Below are 21,465 nucleotides of genomic sequence, written 5' to 3'. Positions count from 1 at the left end.
TAAGTTAGGTACAGTAGAAACTAACAATAACAAATAATAAAATAGAACAATTGTTATAATATACTGTAATAAGAGTTATGTGATTGTGTTTTTCCCTCTCTCTCAAAAAGTATCTTAATAACTCAAGAACTTCCCCCTTTTTACTTAAAGGGAGTACTTTATGGCTTCTCTTCAGCATATCCAAGGTGTCAGCATTGCCACCCTTACACTTTGTGACTAAATAACATAAGGGTTACTTGAACACAAGCACTGAGATGCTCCCACAGTAAATCTGATAACTGAGACGGCTACTAAGTGATGACGGTAGGATGGTGTATGCCCGAGATCAAGGGATGACTTGCATTTGGGCAGGATGGAGCAGGATGATGCAAGATTTCATCATGCTGGTCGGACTGTGTGCAATTTAAAAGTCATGAATTGCTTATTTTTGGACTTTTTCATTTAAAATTTTAGATTGGCCCAGCCGGGAGTGGCTCAGCCGTTGAGCGGGGACCTAGGATCCAGGCGGTCGGGGTTCGATTCCTGGTCAGGGCACATGCCCAGGTTGCGGGCTGGATCAATGACTCTCTCATCATTGATGTTCTTCTCTCTCTCTCCTTCTCCTTTCCTCTCTCTGAAATCAATAAGGATATATTTTAAAAAAGTAAATTAATTAAAAAAATAAAATAAAATTTTAGATTGGTATTGACCATGAGTGACTGAAATGATGGAAAGTGATACTACAATAAGGGAGATTACTGTACCTAAGTTTTAGTATTTTATATGTATGGCATTTGATTATTTATTAATTATTGGGTATGGTTTGCTAACATTTTGTTTAGTGTGTTTGTATCTACATTCATGAGAGATTGATTTGAAATTTTTTCCTTTGTTACATCTTCATGAAGTTCTCATATTAAGATATTTTTGGTCGGCAAAATGAACTAAGAATTGTTTCCCTTTTTTCTCTTCTTTGAAGAAGTGAGTTTAAGATTGATGTCACCTCTTCAAATGTCTCAAGAGAAAGACTGACGCTGACTGTTGGGATCACATCCCCGTGCTTTATTCCGGAATATTGGTTTCAGGTTCCGGATACCTTGATAGCTCTACAATGTCTTCAAGCAGATGTGCTTTGCATTTTAGCCTGAATTTAATTTTGTTTTTGGTAGAAGATTGGTGTGCTACAAGCTAATCTATTATAGCAAGAAGCATGAATAAGCTACTTATTTATAAATTTACATTTCATTAACACACAATGTCTTCAAAGGATTGAAAATTCTTACCCTAGAGCCAACTCATAAAAATCCAATTTTTTTTCAAACTGAGCACAGGACCAGAGCTCCATTCCCAATTTCGTTCCCATTTCTCAATCACACAATAAGGGGGGCAAGATAAAAACAGAGTGGACTGCTTGTGTACAAAATCAGGTGGAATGAAATCTAATAGGCATCATGAATTAAATAGCAATACAAATAAATGTTTTGTACTAAGATAAAGGTGTTGATAGCAGCTTCAAAATACTGTGCCCTGTACTTTAAAAAAAGGGGGGGGGGGGAACTTTTATAAATTTTGACCAATGCCTTCAATAGGAAAAGAAACCAACTCACTACATTAGTTGATAGTTCAAGGTTATGTCCGGTTGGTGCCCTGGCAAAAGCCGCAAAGGAGATAATATCTCCTTTACTTACGGAGCCGAGCCTTTCCTCGGTTTAAATCCCAGCTTTGCTTTTTAATATCTGTGTAACTTTTGAAATGCCACTGGCTTCTCTCCACAGTGTTTCATTATGTATAAATGGGCTAGTCGTCCACAATCCATTACCCCATAATGGCCTGAAGGATTTCAATACACGTGAATCATATCATTGCCACTCCCTATTTTTGAAATCTCCCAGTGGATTTTTATCACATTAAGATTAGGATACAAATATTTTACCTTGATAATAAATGCCCTAGCTGAGCCAGTGAAGCTTGTCCTTCATCCCAGGACTCTTACCTCAGTCATCCTTCATCATTCCCACGGCCAGCACCTTTGCTTTGCTAATTCTTCTGCTGGGAACATTCTCCCTCCAGATCTTCACGCGGGGCTGCATGTCTTCCCATTACTCAAGTCTGTGCTAAGGTGTCCTCTCCTCAGAATTGCCTGCCTTAAGCACTCCATAAAAAGCGACCGTTCTCATAACCCCATTCTGGCACAGCTCTCTATGTTACCGTTTTGCAACATTTATTGCTCTTTGAAATCATCTTATTTATTTAGGCATTTATTTCCTTCCTCCTGACTCCCACATATAAGCTCCACAATACTGAGACCTTTTCTGTTTCTTTCTCAATTAAATCTCCAGTGCCTAGAACAGTGTGAGTTACAGCACCACGGAGGGAGCTGATGAATGAGTGAATGAAGCTGTGTGAAGATTAAGTCAGGCTTGCGATGCCTGGCTAGATAGCAGTGCTCGGTTAATAACTATTTTCTTTCCTATCTCAGATCCTCCCCTCACGAAGGCCCGAGTCTGTGCCTGCTGCCCCACAGACAGAATACCAGGCATGCCTCACGCCTTCCTTCTCTGCTGTACATGGAAGTCACCCTCTTTAGTCACCCCCTTGTCACCCAGATTTGAGTCCACCACCCGTCATTCATCTTTACGATTGATTACGGAAGAGTTTGGCACCCGTGTTATTCAGAGTGACTTGCCTGGATGTAACTATTGCTTTAATCTGAGTCCCAACTGCTCGATCACATTTACAGCCAGTGACCCCAGGCCAGAGGACTGCAGCGTGACTGTTTCCATGCAGGCCACTGAACGGGAGCTCAGCCAGCCACGGGGACACCCAGACACAGCCTGCCAGTTACTTCTTCAGGGGGCCAGCATGAGCCACGGCGGCCTCCAGAGGACCTATTGCCACCACTGCTGATGGGCACTGCCTAGGATGCAACGAGCCTAATTCTCCATTCAGAGGTGAACTTGGATGATTCCCTTAGGGGCTCAGGACATTATGCATATCAGAATAATATAAAAATAATGGGACTGAGTGTGTATGTTTGTGGGGCGAAGGGAGAGCCACTGATGATAATTAAGAATGGAGATGGGATCAAGGTGGATTGTCAAGAAAAAGGGAGATGAGTGACAGGTGTCAGCACTTCAGAGGCAGGTTTCTGTGACCTACATGTTGGAGAAAGCAGTTCCAGGAGCAACTACTTAGTAGCAGGGTGATTTGGACACGCTATGAAATGAGAGATCATGTGTTCAAAGCTCTTAGTACTATTTCAAATATATAGGGGCTTTCAGTACACAGAAAATTGTTATTCAGACCAATTCTACCTTCTTCACAATTGTTTCTTTCTAGAATTTTTGGATGATCTAATCTACTTGCTACTAGCAAGCCTGGTTGCATTGACAGAGACTAGCACAGATTTTGGCAGGACCCAGTAGAAGAGTGTCGGTTTCCTAGGCTGAGCTATTGGCTTCCTGCGCTGTCCATGGGAATCTGACCCACTCTTACCTCACACATCTAATGGCATTAGCAGAATTGAGTGGAGCTCACATATAGATTGGAACCCCACCAGGCATTATTGATACTTTGTCTTCATTGACATCCTCAGCTTCCTACACATTAAATCCTGATTTAGTAGGAACAGATTATTTCATTGTAACAAAAGTTCCTAATGGTAATATAGGCCATGGCTTTGCATAAATCAAACCCCAAAGGACACAAAGGAAAACTTTATATGCAGAATCTGTGGACGTGCTTATTTATCTGTGTCTTTATCTATTTATATGTTTATATACATACATGCATATGTTTATAATCATATTACCCCTCAACTATGGGTTTGTGTGTATATATATATATATGGATATATATGGAGATTTCACTGTTTGTAGGTATAGACATTTGTGTGCATGTTCAGATAATTATATTCAGTTATATCTGAAAAATATATTTAAAATGCAGCAGAAAATACTGTATTTCAGTGTCTTTATGAAATACAACAATGAGCACAAGACTAAAGAAGCCAGGGTTGAAATTCTGAGTTCTCTGCCTCTCTGATTCTGAAGTTCCTCATATGGTACTTATACTTTTTCAATCTCGTGTGCAAATCTGAATTACAAGATTCCTTTGGATTTGAAACAAAATGTTCTATCAGAACAGTACCCCTGGGACATAGCAGACACTCAATAAATATATTTTTCCCCTTCTTTCCTTCCTCATGTCCTTCCTTTCTCCCTTTATGAAAAGTCACTTTAACTGTAAACTGTATCATTGGCATTGAACATGTATATACAATGTGACAATTGCCCTTTTGGACAGCTGTACTCTTTTTTTATAAACACTAATGGCTATGAAGATGTTTAGAAGAGAATGGAAGCTAGAATTGAGGTAGCAAGTTACTGTCTTGCAATGTATTACGAGGTTCATCCATGTGTTCACCAGGTCCTCTGAAAAGCAGAAGCCAAGATGGAATTAAATAGACAAGAAATGAATTAGGGAAAATGCTTTTGAAATAAAATGGGCATGATACCGGGAGAACCTGAGCGAACTGACAAACCATCATGCAAGTCTGACCCCTACTGAAGGCAGGCAAAGGAAGCAAGAGAAAATAGGCTGAGTGGAAGGAAATCAGATAGGAGCAACCTAGACCTCGGTGCAGTTCTAGTAAATGTCAGGCAGGCCAACTGAAATGTTCTTGAGCCCAGGCCACCATCAAAGGAGCCAACGTTTCCCTGGAAGAGAAAAATGAGAGAACAACCTCAGTGCAAATGCAGGGAGGGATTTCAAAGGACAGAAGCTGGTGCCCTTCGATAGGGGATCTGAGAAAGGCCAAACTCCCATGTGGCCCAGACAGGTGAGAAAGAAGGAAGAGGTGCTATTACCATGATGAAAGCACTTCATACACAGCTGGCCCTTGAACAATGCGGAGGTGGGGGACTCTGACCCCCACCCGTGCAGTTGAAAATTCTCATATAAGTTTTGACTCCCCTAAACTTAACCACAGTCAGCTTTTTGCATCTGCAAATTTTGTATTTGCAGATTCAATCGACTGCACATCTGCGGCTGGGAAACCGAGGATGTGGAGGGCTGACTGCTCTAAGAGCCTACTGTTGATCGGAAGACTTACGGATACTTACGGCCCATTAACGCACATTTTGCATGCCATATGTATTATATACTGCATTATTAAAATAAAGTAAGTGGGAGGAAAGAAAATGTTATTGAGAAAATTATTAGGAAGAGAAAATACATTTACTGTATCTATTGAAAAACTGTCCGCATATAAGTGGACCTGTGCGGTTCTCACATGTGTTGTTCAAGGGTCAGCTGTACAAGGTTAGACTCCTCAGCTCCTAAGTAACTCTTCTAATCAATGATGCAGTATCACTAAGTGTGCCTGGTTTCTGGATTCTGTGCAACCATATATTAATTTATGAAGTTGTTGTTAATGTCCCTAGAGTAGAGTTAGAAAGAGGAAGTATGTCAGTCACTAAGTGTCACAGGATTTAAGTGGATATAGTTCAGTATTGTGAATACAGTCGGGGTTTTTGGAGTTAGAGAAAATAGATTTGAATCTTAGCTCTACTATTTGACTATGGAAAAGTGACAACCTGCCTGAATTTCTACATCTTTATAAATAGGGCATTGTGATACCTACTTCAGTAAGGCTTTTCAAGAATTAAATTAGGGGTAAATGCCAAGAAATTAGTGTTTGTTGACAGTTTGGTTTATGCCAGACACTGTTAAAGCTCTTTACGTCTACTAGCTTATCAAGCCCTCCTACTGAACATATGGAATAAGATATGGTGTTATTCTTGTTAACAATAATTTTAAATATTTTAACACATTCAACAGATAAGCAAACTGAGGCTCAGAGAAGTTGGCGCTAATTCTTGTTAGCAGCAGAGCCAGAATTCAGTGCAGGCAGCCAGCCCAGACCCTTCCCCCAACCACTACTTACATTGCTGCCCTGCCTCACGAACACCCCTGGTCACTGACGTCCCCTCCCGTCTGCATTACAGCATGACCCTGACACCAGGATGGGAAGGGGAACACGTGAATATCTCGAGAGGAGGAGCTCATTTAGCACCATGTATGTTTCCCCCCAGAATCTGTTTGGAACCTTGAACTAGATCAGTGTAATGTCCTGTATATTCAAAAACTCCCAGAATCAAATGTTAGGTTGCAACAAGGGTTGGAAATCATTATCAGATGACCACGAATTACTCTATTATGAGATTACACTATTGAAATTACGTCAACGATACCTAGTCTACCTTAATCTTTTAAAAATGTTTCTTAGGATTAATATTAAACCTAGATATTTCAGGTAGCTCGGGGCATAAAGTAGTTATTTAGGCAAAAAAGATCCCCCTCAAAATCCCTCTGAGCTTCCTGCTCCCAGGTGGTTTATTTGAAGAGCTATTTGTGTTGTGAAGCTCCCTGGAGCCCAGGAAGCTGTCCGTCTATTAAAGCAAGGGAAAGAGAATTAGTAACACCCTCTTATTTTCAGGGTGTAATAACCTGCCCTGTAAATCTGCCCGGGCCCTGTTGTTAATCTTTAGCTTGTGTAGGAAGCAGCTGCTGTTATTGGTGCCTCATTAAGAATAGGGCACTTTATTACTCTGGAAGCCATAAAATAACCTCTGTAGATAGAAGTTAGGCTAATTGTCCAAGTCCATTGGGCGGATACACTTGGCTGTATGCCCTTCGCCCTGTGACTGGCTTGGAAAGCAGAATGGTCTTCCAAGGGAGCAAGTTCGATTCTAAACGATTGGAGCTGGAAATGCACCCTCATAAAATATGACTTAGGGGTCTACAGAAGTGAGCTTATGTATGTCAGGCAGTCTTACCCAAATGAGATCCACAGAGCTGACATTTTGCAGGACTATTTTAAAAGCAAAAACAACAAAAATTACTCTAAGGTCAATGTTTAGGATTCTATATTGAATGGGTTTAAGCCAATTACTATAAAGTTTGTAGGCCTTTTCGTGAATTTCTGTGACATATATGACAGACAATATTTCCTGAATGTGTTTGATCATGAACAAGCCCTTCCATCTTTCCATTAGAAAGGCACCAAGTAATGCGCTATGGCTTGTGTGTTATTTAGAAAACAGGTATGTCTTCTGTACCAATATGAATTAGTGATAGTTTTATAACTTTTGTGGTTATTTGAGTCTTAACCGAGCAAATGATATGCAGGTTACTTCTCATCAGATATCATTGTATATCATCTAGTCAGAGCCCTCCTGCCTCTGATGCACAGGTAAACACAGTTTCCATTTTGTGGCAAAGGTATGATTTTGCCAAAATATTTAATTATCCAGTAACAAACTACTAGAGTGAGGCAGGTGTTCGCCAACTGGTCAGCATGGGTGCTGTGTGCTCTCCTGTTTCTAAGGTTTGCATTTGGAGCCACGTCCCAAGGGTCTTTCAAAAGGTGACTTTTCTGGATATAAAATAAAATGTCTTTAATCATGAGAAGGGAAGGAAAGGAAATAGTAGCAAGAGAGCCTGGCCATCTGGATATGTTGGTTTACATGATTATTCATAAGGAGCCTCAAATAAACAGATGCCGTGGATAGTAATTAAACCCTTCTTGTGTTCTCCCTGGAATGTGAAAACAGTGTTTCTTCTGATGACAAAGGATCTGTGTCACTTATTCAAGGGTAATCAGAGAAAGAATAAATAATAACCCTGTTAATCATCAGAGGAAAGGAACATTTTTGGCAGCCACACTTTCTCAAGGTGCACACACAGAGCCAGCTCACCTTTATGAAACACTTGTCAGACCTCAAACAGTTCATTCGCATGCCTGCTCTCAGGCTCCTAGCAATTAGCTGGTGTGTGTCCCTTTGGTCTCAAAAACTTTATTTTTTTGTCGCTTTAGGTAGTTCTACCACCTGAGAGGTGGGATTATATCTGCTCCCAGGGGGTGCTCAGACTATTCTCAGAAAGCTTTTGAACTTGCAGAGGCTGACCTTGCTGGTGAGGAGGGTGTTCTTTGCCTGAACTGATTATACAGGAAAGTTGGTAGCAAGTCTGCACTGCTTCATTTTTTTCCTCGATTCCTGGGAAAGGCAAAGCATAAGAGGAGAATTTGCTGCCTGAGGGCCAACCTTTCCAGATAACTCCGTGCACAGCTCTCTCCATTTGACCCAGAGACAAGCCACCACCACAGGCAGTGCCCTTCCATTTGGAGGCTTTGGGCAGCATTTTGGACAAAGGGAAAATTACATAGTAGTGACAGATATGGAAAAGTACTGAATAATCATCTTTCTTAGTCTCATGATTTTTAGGCCTCATTTTTAAAATGTGCTTTCTAATTAGTATCTCATGAAGTTTAGGTAAGATTCATTCGAATTGGTAAGATTCAACCATTTCTTCAGACCTACCAGGTCTTGCATATATAGAAGTGACGAAACAAGAGAACAACCCACCCCCCCCCATTTCCGATTCTATCAATAGGCTCAGGTTGCTGCTTTATAAATACCATTAGCTCATGTTTACTGAGTGTTTACAACGAACCAGGGACTGTTCTAATTACATTGCATTTGTTCATAAATCTCACACCCTCCTTGTGGCTGGAACTATTGTTACTGCCATTTTACAGACAAGAAAATTTAGAGAAAAATTGCCCCTAATAATACAACTCTTAAGTAGGGGAACCTGGATTTAAACCCAAGAAATTTTACTCCAGAGCCTAGTACTCAATGAATATGCTGATTTCTCAGCTCCAATGTCCCACCAATTCTCAGACTTGTTGCTGGGATGGAGTCATGCAGATGTACTTGATGCTAGAGCTGTATTTACTGGATACATCGCCCCCCATGACTGTTGTTCATTTGCCTCTGACATAGTCCTGAAACATCACACATTCTCCCTGGGGCTTCCTAAAATAAGTTCAGAAATACCTTGTGGGGAGGTGCTATCCACAACAGTAGTTAAAATCACAGCAAGTGGGATCTTAGCTTCTCTGTCACCATCTTAAGTAGTGTACTGGTTTGCTAGGGCTGCTATAGCAAAGGGCCACAGACTGGGAAGCTTAAGCACCGGAATTTATTTCTCATGGTTCTGGAGGCTGGAAGTCCCAGAACAAGTTGTTGGCAGATTGTTTTTCTTTTTCTTTTCTGAGGCTTCTCCCCTTGGCTTGCAGACGGCTGCCTTCCGGCTGCGCCCCTGCATGGTCTTCCATATGTGCAAGCACCTCCCTGATGTCTCTTTGTATGTCCACGTTTGCTCTTTTTATAATAAGACACCATTCAGATTGGATGAGGGCCCACCCTACTGGCCTCATTTTAACTTAATCACCTCTTTAAAGGCCCTCTATCTCGATGCCATCAAATTCTGAAGTGTGGGGTTAGGGCTTCAACATATGGATTTTGAGGGCGCACAATTCAGACCACAGCAAGGACTGTGCAAGCTACGTTATGGCTAACCCTGAATTTCCTAATCTATAAAACGGAGGTAACGATAATGCTTACTGTTTTGAGTATTTAATTAAATAATGTTTGTTGTGAGGATTGAGCTCATTTCTTGTCTCTGCCTAAAACGTTGAACACAACAAACCACGTGCTCTTTGCCCCCTTTATTGGAATGAGCTCCTAAAACTTACCCATTAAGTTTCAGCTCAAATGTCACCATAATAATTTCTTTATAGTGCTTTTAAAACCTGTAATTGCTATTTTTATTTACTTTTATATTATCTCTGTTATTCCACTACAATGAATGTAAGCTCTGTTTAGAGATGAAACTTTTATCTGTTAGACTCGCTGATGAGCCAAACTTCTTAAAATAGACCCTCACCTGTGTACAGGTGCACAACAAATATTTGTGAGGTAAATGCACACAAAGCCTTTTAGAAACTTACTTATAATTCAGCTGTTTTCTTTGTCTGTGGTTTTCCTCTTCAGACCTGTTCGAAACCGTCTTCTTTGGCCTGTTCCTTGACACCTGTGGACTGATTTCTTGTTTGCAGGCAGCATGTGGAGCCTCTCATGGTGAGACGGCCACCTGAATGCAGAGACCTTCTCCTAAGAGGACTTCCTCGCCACCCCAGGCAGGAGGCCTACGCTGCTCCGGTGCCCAGCATCACCACCGCCGATCCAGCCCCCCCTCACTCCCAGCTTCCTCCTGGTTTTCATCTGATTATTTTATATTGTTCAAAGTTAAATGCATTTGGAAAGAGTGCTCCATTTGGAATCCTTCTATATGTGAGATGTGTTTCTCCTACCCCCATTTATTTATTTCATTAAATCATTTGTTTACATTAGTATACATTACATCTATATTTAATATTGGGGTAAAATCTGATATTTGTCATTTATTTTTGTCCTCAAATTGTTCCAGCTCTAGCCACTGGAAGCTCTTCCAAGTTGACTACCATGTCTTTGTGTTTTCCATCACTTTCTGGCACTATAAGATGCCCAGGTGCACATTGTATATTCCTGCCCCAACCCTAAAGCCCCCAAATCTGGTTTATTTTGCTGGTGAATGGTATTAGAAGTCAAGATCTGTCCATTGGACATGCTCATTGCCACCTGGATGTCATTGCTTCTGGGATCTCTCCATGAACAGAGCAAGGCGATGTATGTATACTAAGCTGTGCCTACACATTGTGTCTGTGATGATATCTGTCCCTCTGTATCTGTGACATGTGTCTAAACATGAGTCCCCAGTCATGTTATTGAGTCTTTTCTATTCCTTTTTTCTTGCTTATTTGTAACTTGTCATGGACAGGGAGAAACATGACTCCCATTCATTTTCTTATTTATTCAATTCCAGTGTATCTGCAGAGCAGTTTTAGAAGTTTTACCTCGTATTCTTATGAGATGCAACTTTACAAACTAGAGCACCGTGTTTATAAGCACGTCCATAATTGTCTTCTTAGTCTTATAGTTTCCAGTCAAAGCACTGCTTTCCAAAGTTACTTAGGTCAGAAACTATTTCGACTGTCGCCTTCAATGAGGCTCTGGCATAGATTCTTTTGTCACAGACTACATTCCATCCTGGTCGGTTCCCTACCTCCTGGTTGATTGCTTAACGTTGCATACATTAAAGTTCATTCTTTGCACTGTAAAGTTCTATGGTTTTGACAAATGCATAGTGTCATATATCCACCGCTATGGTACCATCCAGATTTTTTTCATCACTTTAAGGATCCTCTGTACTCTCTTCTTCAAACCACTGACAACCATTGATATATTTCTATCCCTAATTTTTTTAGTTTTCTAGAGTATCACAGGAATTGAAATCTACAATATGTATCCTTTGTGACCTGGCTTTTCTCATGCACCCATGTCCTTGTGTGAATTAATAGTTTATTTCATTCTATCTCTAAGTGGTAACCCAGTGCAGGGTGGGTGGACACAGTCCAGCTGCTTACCTATTGAAAGGCATCTTAGTTTCATCTAGTTTTTTTGTGATTGTGAACAAAGCCACTACAAATATTTGTGTGCAAGTTTCAAAACAACTAGCATAAATAGCTAAGTGTGCGATTGCTGGATTGTATGGTAAGTTTATGGTTAGCTACAAGTAAAAATGTAAAGTTCTCTTCAAAGGCACTCTACTGTCACGTGTTTTGGCCCCATGCACCTGCTATTCCTTCTTCCTGGAATGATCTCTACTCACCTTCTTTTTACTTGTACGCTTCCTTTTTCATAAAAAAGCTTCTCGCTGGCTGGAGTAGCTCAGTTGGAGCATCGCCCCATGTGCCTAAAGGTTGCCGGTTTGATTCCCGGTCAGGGCACATGCCTGAGTTGTGGGTTCAGTCCCCAGTTGGGGCACATACGGAGGGCAACCGATCGATGTTCCTCTTTCACATTGATGTTTCTCTCTCTCTCCTAACAAATAAATAAATAAACAAATCTCTCAAGTGCCTCCTTTTGCAAAATTTGTCTTATTCTCTCTGGACTGTTGGAGATTGTGATGTATATTCTGCATACACCCCCGCATTTCACCCATCACCCATCATTATAATTTCTTATATTGTGTCTTCCTCCCTTACATGCTTATGAACCCTTTCAGCAGAAGTGACATATCTTTCATTTCTCAAACCTCGGTTTTTCATACGAGCTCCAATACCTACTGGGAGCCTGTTAATTGAACGTTCAATTATGCTTTCTAATAATGTTACAAAGAAGTTTCATCTCCTTTCTCATTTGATTTCCCTGGGGTCACTTGTGTTTGTTATTGGTATAATTTGTTTGACATTTATATTTTGCTCATAATTTAACCTATACTTCATATTATTCTGACTTATTTCATTCTACATTTTATATGAATTTTTAGATATATTTCATCCTTTTAAATGGAGAGAGACAGCCAAAGTTAATTTCTTGTTTGCTGTTCGTGTTTTCAGATGCACAAAATTATGTTTCTAACACTGAATGCTTTCTCCTCTCTTTAAAAGTATAGGAAACAGATCTTCCTTGAGGTTTATGATAGTTAAAGGTTCGGAGTGAGATCTACCTCCTTCAAAGTGAGGCATTGGTCATTTAGTCGCTGGCGGTGTGCATTATGCGTCTATCAGAGGCTAGAGAAGGGGAGCGGGAGAGATGTGCACTGTAAGGCGCTTCAGGAGTGAGCATTATCTTTACCTCTTCGAAAGTGCTTGTATGTTCTATGAACGTTATTGGAGTTCCAGGAGGGCATCAAGGGGGAACTTAGGCCTTTGGTGATAGAAAAGCAAAAATGAACAAAATTGGAAGTAATAATATAATGTCTCTTCCTGCCTAGGTGAGAGAAATAAATTATTTAAAATGCCTTAGGCATCTCTGAGCTCAAAAGTTTGTTCATTTCTGTAAAGGTGCATATGTTGAAAGATGCTAAGCCTTTCTTTTATCATTATTTATACACACAGCTCATTTTTGCTGAGATAGAGAGAAAATGTGACTGGAGGCAGTCAGCCAGCTGTGATCTGATCTGGCGGGGGGGGGGGTGCAGGTAGTGATGGCCTCTGCTCTTGTCATGAAGAGAAAGGAAGCTGGAGGGACAGGTAAGGGGAGGAGGGTGGAAGTATGTCCCAGCCCTACACCACCTGATTCCTACCATCAACCACACAGATATATGAAGTGAACTTAAGTCTTTGGGGAAAAGACACTTTACTTTACAATCAAAGTCAAGGACTTCTCCCTTATTATAATCATGGGAACATTGACCAAGCGAGAAGAAATTCCAAGAGATAATCTTTCAACACGAAGAACAGGTCCCTGGAGTGGGTGCAGCGGTGATCAGAGCAGCAGGGGAAATGCCAAGTCCAGTGAGAGGGTGCACGTTCTAGGTTTATACCCACCGGGTGCAGGTTCTAGGCCTATCCCCACCTTGTTCACATTCTGGGTAATAGCGAGTAGCTTTAGTTGAATCATCTGTGATTTGGAAACGATTTTTTGAAAGTACCTACCTTCTAGAACTACTGTGAGGAATTGATCAGCTATCCCGTTTAAAATACTCCCTGCGGCACATGAGCCCTTCAGTGTGAGTTACCCTCCTTTCTTCTCCAGCTTATCCGACAGGGACACCTCAGAGCAGCAAGTGCCCACCTGAGACCACGAGGAGGCCCATATCGTTCTGTGTTAGTTGCATCTTCAGACATTTGTGACAAAGAAGTGCCATAAAATGGGAAGAACATTCTCTCAATGCAGGACTAAAACAGGGATCAGAAACCTTTCTTTCCCTCCCTCCCTCCCTCCCTCCCTCCCTCCCTCCCTCCCTCCCTCCCTCCCTCCCTCCCTCCCTCCCTCCCTCTCTCCCTCCCTCCCTCCCTCCTTTCCTTCCTTCCTTCCTTCCTTCCTTCCTTCCTTCCTTCCTTCCTTCCTTCCTTCCTTCCTTCCTTCCTTCTTCCTTCTTTTCTTTCTTTCCCTCTCTCTCTTTCTTTCTTCTTTCTTTTTTTTTTTTAAGAGAGGCATCAGGACCAGAAACTCCTGGAGCTTCCCAGGAAGGAGTTGCTGAGCTCACAGTGATTGCAGCCGCTCGAGCTTGTTGCATTTACTCCCTGTTTCTCGGCTGTGACGCTTTAAACCAAGTGGCCTCTGCACTGTCTTTAGGGTCAACATTGAAGCTGGCGACAGTGCTGCTCAGCACCTGGTGTCCTCTGGAAAAAGGAAACGGGGAAAGAGAAGATGCTGACGGCTCTTGAAGAGAGAAGGGACCAGGCTGGGTGAGACTCTGCCTCTTCTTCCTGGGAATATGGGCCACAGCTCAGAGGCTCTGTGTTAAGAAGCCGGTGGGGTTGGCTCCTTCATCTAAAGCATGTCCTTTGTTTTTAGGTAAGGGCGAGAATCCCAAATGGCAAGGAGCAAGTTATTTTAGGAGCGTTGACATGAACAAAGCCAGCCAGTTGTTTTCCCGTCTGCCCATTTCTTTCTTCCTCTCTGGTATGAAGGAAATAAGGGATACGCCCCAGAGATGAGAAAGCTGGGTGATCCAGAGGTTACCACATTTTGACACAAACTGCACTCTAGGTCTTTAAAATGAGCTGATCTGCATTGTGCTGAATCCAATCTCCCTAATCAATTATTGATGGCCGGTGGGGAGTGATAAATGGCCTGCCAGCGAGGAAATCACACCGCTTCGGCTCAGCATGGAAACGGATGATGGGATTTTCAATATACACAATGCGACCTTTCCACTGATAAGGCTACAGGGGTTTTCGATTTACAATCTAGATGTGTTCATGAAGCTAAAACATTAAAAGTTGCTAAACTCAAAGGAAAATCACTATACCTAATAGTATCCTTCTTTAATTTGATGGAAGCAATTAATGGTGGCATAATTGATTCTGTCCCGAAGACAGAATAGAGTAGACAAAGGAAGAGGGTATGAGTTTCTGGTCTGCTATTTCCTTGCTATGACACCTTAAGCTGATTTGCTTTCTCTGTGGCTCAGTTGCTTCATCTGTAAAATGAGGCTATAATTTACTAAAGAAAAATAAAGAACTTAGCACAATCTTGCACAAAATGGGACTGAACAGGTGTTCGTTCCCATTCTATTGTCGTTAGTGGGCTTTCCCCTTCATCAACGGAGTAGTGATTTAAAAACGTGCCTGGTTATAACAATGACCTGGTGTATTAGCCAAACAATAAATAAAATATATAAATATGACCTAGCTAGTTTGGCTCAGTGGTTAGAGTGTTGGCCTGTGGACTAAAGGGTCCTGGTTTCGATTCCAGCCAAGGTCATGTACCTCAGTTGCAGGCTCCTGGTTCAGGTGCATGCAGGAGGCAGCCAATCAACATGTGTCTCTCTCTCTCCTCCTTCCATTCTCTCTGAAAAGTAATGGAAAGCATATCTTCCAGTGAAGATAAATTTCATATATATATATATATATATATATGTCCCTTAGTCCCAATCCAAATTTCCTGAAGCAGAATTTCTAGGGAGAGTACTGGCAACTTGAATTGAAGCCACACCTCCAGGTTTTCTGGCCCACAATCAGGTTTGGGGAAATACTGAGTTATGCAAACCTCACCTTCCTGGTCTAGGCTCCCTTTCTGCTGAAATAATTTACTTTAGTAAATAGAGTAGAAAGCTTCTGGTGCCCTTTACAGGTTTGTTTTTCTTCTTCTTGCTCTGACCCCTGGATCCGTGGGCCCAGGCACGCCGACAGCTGTTTCCCTCTCCATCTAAACCACCAGCACTGCGGGACCGTGTTCAGCACTCGCCCGCCCAGCTCCCGAGCCTGTGCGTGGACGGCTAGAGGAGGGAGTGTAGGAGGAGCGGACATCCTGAGGTTTAGGGTCTGGGAGATGAGTAGAAAACCCTCACATATGCTCTAACGTTGCTTTGTGGTAACAGGGTCATTTAATTTCTTGTGTTTCTCTTCTCAAAGACCTAAAGATAAGCCCGGCATATAAAAAAGTATGAATTCTATATAACAATAAAAATAGCAGTTACAAATGTATCAATATTCCTATCTTTTTATAAATATCATCAACTACAAATATTGTGATCTTACAGGATATTAATCAACTTTGAATAGGTAAGAGAAATAACATTTTACATGAATTATAGCTTATCCTGTGAGGGTTTTCTAGACGTTAACCCCTAGAGGGAAAGGAGCTTGTTTTTATAAGACAGAGGAAAAGTATAGGAGAAAAAAAATATACTTATTCTAACTCTATGTCTCTTCTTGTGGGAGATTTTTACTCATTTCACAGTTCAAATGCCCTATAAATTTACAAGTATTCAGGTACTCAAACAGTGTCCAGAATAGGCTTTTTTGGGTATAATTCAGTGGAGTTGCACATTTATTCTTCTCGTGGTTCTTTACACCTTCTCACAGCCCTTCATGTTGGCAGAAACCGGTGGAGAAGTTCAGTCCAGTAGATAGTGAGGAAGCTCGAGTTTTTTCTCTCCATTGGACTGGGGTGGGGGGTGGGGGGGGGGGTTTTCAAGACAAAATTCCTTTACCAAGCAACTGGCATCCAGGAGGCGCCAGTCACAGTCTCCCACTGGCTCCTCTCTGCTAGCTATGGCCACACTTCAGATGCAGAGTTGCAGAGATCAGGGAGAGTGCCTGGGAAAACGGCTGTATTGGGAATGGATTTACGTCTATAATGCCTCGTGCTGTTTACAAACCAAGAAGTTAATGTCAGTGATCTTGTGGTAACAGACAGCAACTGAATCTTCAGAAGAAGCCATTGAAGCAAAACAACAGGCAGGATTCTTGTGTATTAAATTTTACTTTGATGTTTTCATCTAAAATAACAACATATAGAGAAATGTGAGTTTTATAACTAACTAGAAAAAGAGAAAAAACATTTCAAAATTATAAAAAATTGGAATGTCAAGTTTATTTCTCTTTTATCAGAGACATTGATACATTATTGGTTCATTTTTTTATAACATTGGGTTTAATCATGTATTTCCAGAAGTTATGTTTAACTGTGGTTTTCTCCACAGTTATCACATGGTTAGCAGAAAACATCAAAAGATCATAATAAAACTTCTAAATGTTGTGAGATTATTGCATTTTCATTAATTAACATGGTTTTTAAAAATCAGGAATGTATCAGATACATCAAGCACAGAGTCACTTAGTTGGATACAAGTTCCATATGAAATAAGAAATCAAAAGAGCTTGCTTGTCAGAGTTGGCTCTACATGCAAAAGAAATCACTCCCACAGTATATAGGAACAGAGATGAAAGATGCAATGATCTAAAATATTTCTGCCACTGATCCTAAATGATGCTGAATTCTCAACAATGGTTTTAGGTTAAATCACTAACATCTGTTGAAATGGATTTACTTCAAAGGAAAAGGAATGCTTTAAATGACAGTCCATCACTCATTTACTTTAATTATGATTGTCAGATTGTGCCTTTAGCAAAGATCAAATAAGAATGTATGGAGTACACTTTATAGGCCAACTTTGCAGGCTGGGATGCCCATCTGCTCCTGATAGGAAAGGAGATCCTGAAAACACACTGGGTAAAATAGGGAGATTAAAGAAAATTACATGTGGGTTGAAATCTCCAAAGGATGTTCTATTACAATTGACATACGTCAGCGTGGAAAGATTTCACTAGATTTTAGCACATAATGTGTCATGGGAATGACTGAGTGGCAAATGGATGACACATTCCACAGTGGGAATATTAAGAGATTCTTTTACACAAATAACAAAAATTACAAACAGGATACTTTTGACATAAATCCTCCAATGCCTGAGACAACGTGGTAGGAGGGGCTGATCCATTTATAATGTCAGATTTTAGTTCTTACCAAAATTTTTGGTTTCTGTAGAAATCAGTTAACAAATTTGGAATGCCTTCAAAATATTTATATTACATATTTAAAATGTAGCATGATTTTTTAAAGCACTAGGGTGTTTTTTAATATGATTGTTTAAGTTGTCATTTCCTTCCTAATGTGCCTTGTGTGGTTCCTGACTCACCATGTCTGTTTCATTCAGGACCTGTTTCGAGTGTATCTGTCTGCTGGGCTCTGTTCAGTGGAGGGCCGGAACGACTCAGGCATTTTCTTTTCTTTTGTTCTTCCCTGGGGCTCATGCTCAGCTGTTGGAGTCCCATAAGTGGAGGCAGTTTCACAAGTGCTAGATGACACCACGATTCCCAAGTTTGTGGGCCAGCTGAGGGCAACAGCCAGGTCATAAGTACCCTGTCGAAATCCAGGAGTTCGTCTTAGCCATGTCATTTCAAGCTATTAAAACTTAAGGGAAATAAAAATCAGTTCAACTTTTAGCTTCTCCTCGACTCCTTGAGGGTCAAACTCCCCCATCTCAAGAATCGCCAGGGTCCTGCATTTCTCAGCATGAGCAACTTCTGTGCCTTTTCATGGGACATCTTGATGCTGTCCCCAGGCTCTCCAATACCTGTGCCCTCAGTTTCACTTCTAGAGTCAGCTTCTAAGACTTTAATTTGCAATATCTTGTGCAAATATTGCTATTTTGCAGATTATGATTCGCAGGTCGGAGTGGGACCTAAAATTCTGCATTTGTCACAAACTGCCAGATGAAGCCTTTGCTCTGGGCTTGCTTGCTACAGAGTAGCCAGGGATTAGGGGCCTTCCCTGCAGGCCCTTGGTGTTAAATAGCTAATGAAGCCAGATGTGTTGATTGTAATTAGAGAGAAGCCAGCATGTGTTCAGACTACCAACCCCTCCAAAGTCTCCCCAATTTTTAATTGGATTTGAAACTAGAATTCAAATCTGAATTCAAATATTTATCGCATTAGGAAAATGAGTTAAGCCCACTAAGATGGGGAAAATAATACCCATTTCATGAGTTTATGGTTAGAGTTATATAAGAATTTCTATGAAAGTGGTCTGAAAATAGAAGCACAAAGCAAATCTAAAAGTATTTTCTTAATCATTACTAAAAGATGAAGTGCTATGATTATGTGATTGTCTGGCTCAGAAATAACCACTTTTGCTATCATAAACATATGTGACTATCAAGCTTCAACTTTTCTTTGATATAATATCAATTGCTCCCTGTTTCTGTGGTTGACTAAAAATGAGAAAAACTGATCAATATCTTACTCAGGTTAAACCACAGCATAAGGTTGTTTAGGACTTTCATTAATCATCTCTTTTACGGGGTAACCAATCCAACTTTTTAAAACTTTCACCAATTTTCCAGTCTGTTAAAGCAGGGTAACAGCTTTTTTGTGTGGTTATCTCTCTTTCTTTCCTAAAGCGGAGAGATCAATGACCAATGCACTCTAATAATTAGAACTTGCCCAGTACTGAGAAGAGCAGAATTATCCTGAGCTTTTGCACCTCCCTGAGTTAGAAGATCAGAGAGTATTTCATAAATCAGAAGAAACACCTGACTGAATGCTGAATGCTTATGTGCTAATACTGTCCTTAAAATCTAGAAAACAATATAAGAATATAGGTAAGAGAACATATTGGTGGCTGCCAGAAATGGTGATAGGGGGTAGATGAAATGAGTGAAAGGGTCAAAGATACAAACTTCCAGTTACACAAGTGAGTGGATGAGATGTACAGCTTGGTAACTATAGGCAATAATATTGTATTGTATATTTGAGAGTTGCTAACGTAATAGATCTTGACAGGAGCGGGGCAGTGACTCAGCAATTTGGAGACCTGTTTGTTGCCTGGACAGTGCAACAAGTGCAAGGAAGGACATTTCATGGATAAGCTAAACTGATATCTAAGAGCAAGGCTCCAGGCTTTGATTACACTATGGGGAGGTAGATGATCTTGAGCTCACCTGAGTTGACATAAAAACAACAACTACATAGAGAACAGCTATCTCTGAGAATGACCTGAAGACTAGCAGAACAGAGTTTCTACACTAAGGAAAAGCCACACCGAGACTGGTAAGAGGGGCAGAGACTCAGTCTAGTCAGGACCCAACTCCCCCCCACCCCCATGTGGTAACTCACAAGTGGGAGGGATGTCGAAACCCCAGAGATCCCCCATGAAGAGTTAGGGGCCCCAGCCCCAGCCTGCGGTCCTGCACTAGGAAGAGTTGGCATAACATCTGGCTTTGAAAACCAGTGGGGCTTACATCTGGAAGAGCCAAAGGGCTGTAGGAATCCAAGGCCGCTCTCTTTCTGAGCCCAGGCACAGAGGCAGCAATTTGAAAAGCGCCTGGCTCACACGTGAAGGTGACACATGGACTAATTTCAGGGCACCTGCTGTTATAAGAATGGAAACATTTGATACATTATAATGTACTGTCAAAATCATCCCACGCTGAAGTGTGTATAATGTTTTCTTAAGATATGAATAGCCCAAGGGGGTGAGAATATATTTCCATGCATTTATTATGCAAAGGAGGATTATGCTATTTAAGTTTTTGCATTTGAGAAAACGCAACTTGTGATCAGTCACTGGGAGAAAACCAGTTCTCCTAATAAGTTTCCAAGAAAATTACATCCCGTACGCAAGCTGAAACACGACCCAAACAGCCCTTATGCTTACTGTAAACCCCAGGGCTCCCGAGCTTGGGAGGTATCTCATACTGGAGCAACCACAGGGCATGTAGTACCCCTGAAGATGCCTCCAGCTCCCCCTCCGAGGCCTCCCCTTCCTGTGGGGCACTATGTTGTGTTCACTTCAACATGGAAACCGGACTCTCTGTGCTCCCCAGGCTGCTACCAACCTATGGTTTAGTACAACCCCTGCAGCTTTTCTCTTATTCCCCATGCCTCCCCTTTTAGAAGCTATCTGAACCTTTGTTAAGCGACTGAAGCTAGTCTAGATAGCACTCCATGCTAGAGAGCAATAAGCCTTTAGGACAGGAAGGGATGCCAGGGTTGATCGAAAACACTGGCATTTTATACAAGGGGAAATGAAAAGACAGAGTAACACAGATGGCAAGGATTACCAGCAGCGTTGCTATCAGACCCTAGGTGCCATAAACCAGGACAAGTATTTTTTTCCAGCATGCTACAGAGACAGGCTACCATGTCATGGTTTTGTTGTTTTGTGTGTGTGTGTTTTTTTTAATCCTCACTGGAGGGTATTTTTTCCATTGATTTTTAGAGAGAGTGGGAGGGAGGGATGAGGGAGAGAGAGAGAGAGAGAAGGGGAGAGAAACATCAATGTGAGAAAGACACATCAATTGGTTGACTCCCAGATGCACCCAGGTCTGAATTGAGATCCAATCTGCAACCCAAGTGTGCACCCTTGACAGGGAATCGAACCTTCGGTGGGCAGACCAACACTCTAACCACTGAGTCACACCATCAGGGCAGTGAATTCATGTTTGACCTTTTCAAGTGATGTAATGCATTACTGAACTTTATCTTATCTTTCAGACCCTTAACCAGAGTTGATTGGTGATAGGAATACAAATAACAATGGAATAATTAATTTGAGGTGGTGTGTATATGAGGGAGCTTTGGGTGCAATAAAATAGCACATCAGAAACCTAATAAAATTACTTAGGAAAAGGGTTGTTTGGGGCTCATATTACCAAAAAAGTGCAAGGATGGAGCTCCAAGGATGACAATCCAGGGACTCAAGTATGAGCTCATTTTCTCTCTTCCTTCCTCCGCTA

Source organism: Miniopterus natalensis, chromosome 8, assembly GCF_054644295.1.
Source record: "Miniopterus natalensis isolate mMinNat1 chromosome 8, mMinNat1.hap1, whole genome shotgun sequence".
NCBI classification, from domain to species: domain Eukaryota; kingdom Metazoa; phylum Chordata; class Mammalia; order Chiroptera; family Miniopteridae; genus Miniopterus; species Miniopterus natalensis.
The sequence above is the reverse complement of the archived record's forward strand: the minus strand, read 5'-3'. Positions refer to the sequence as shown.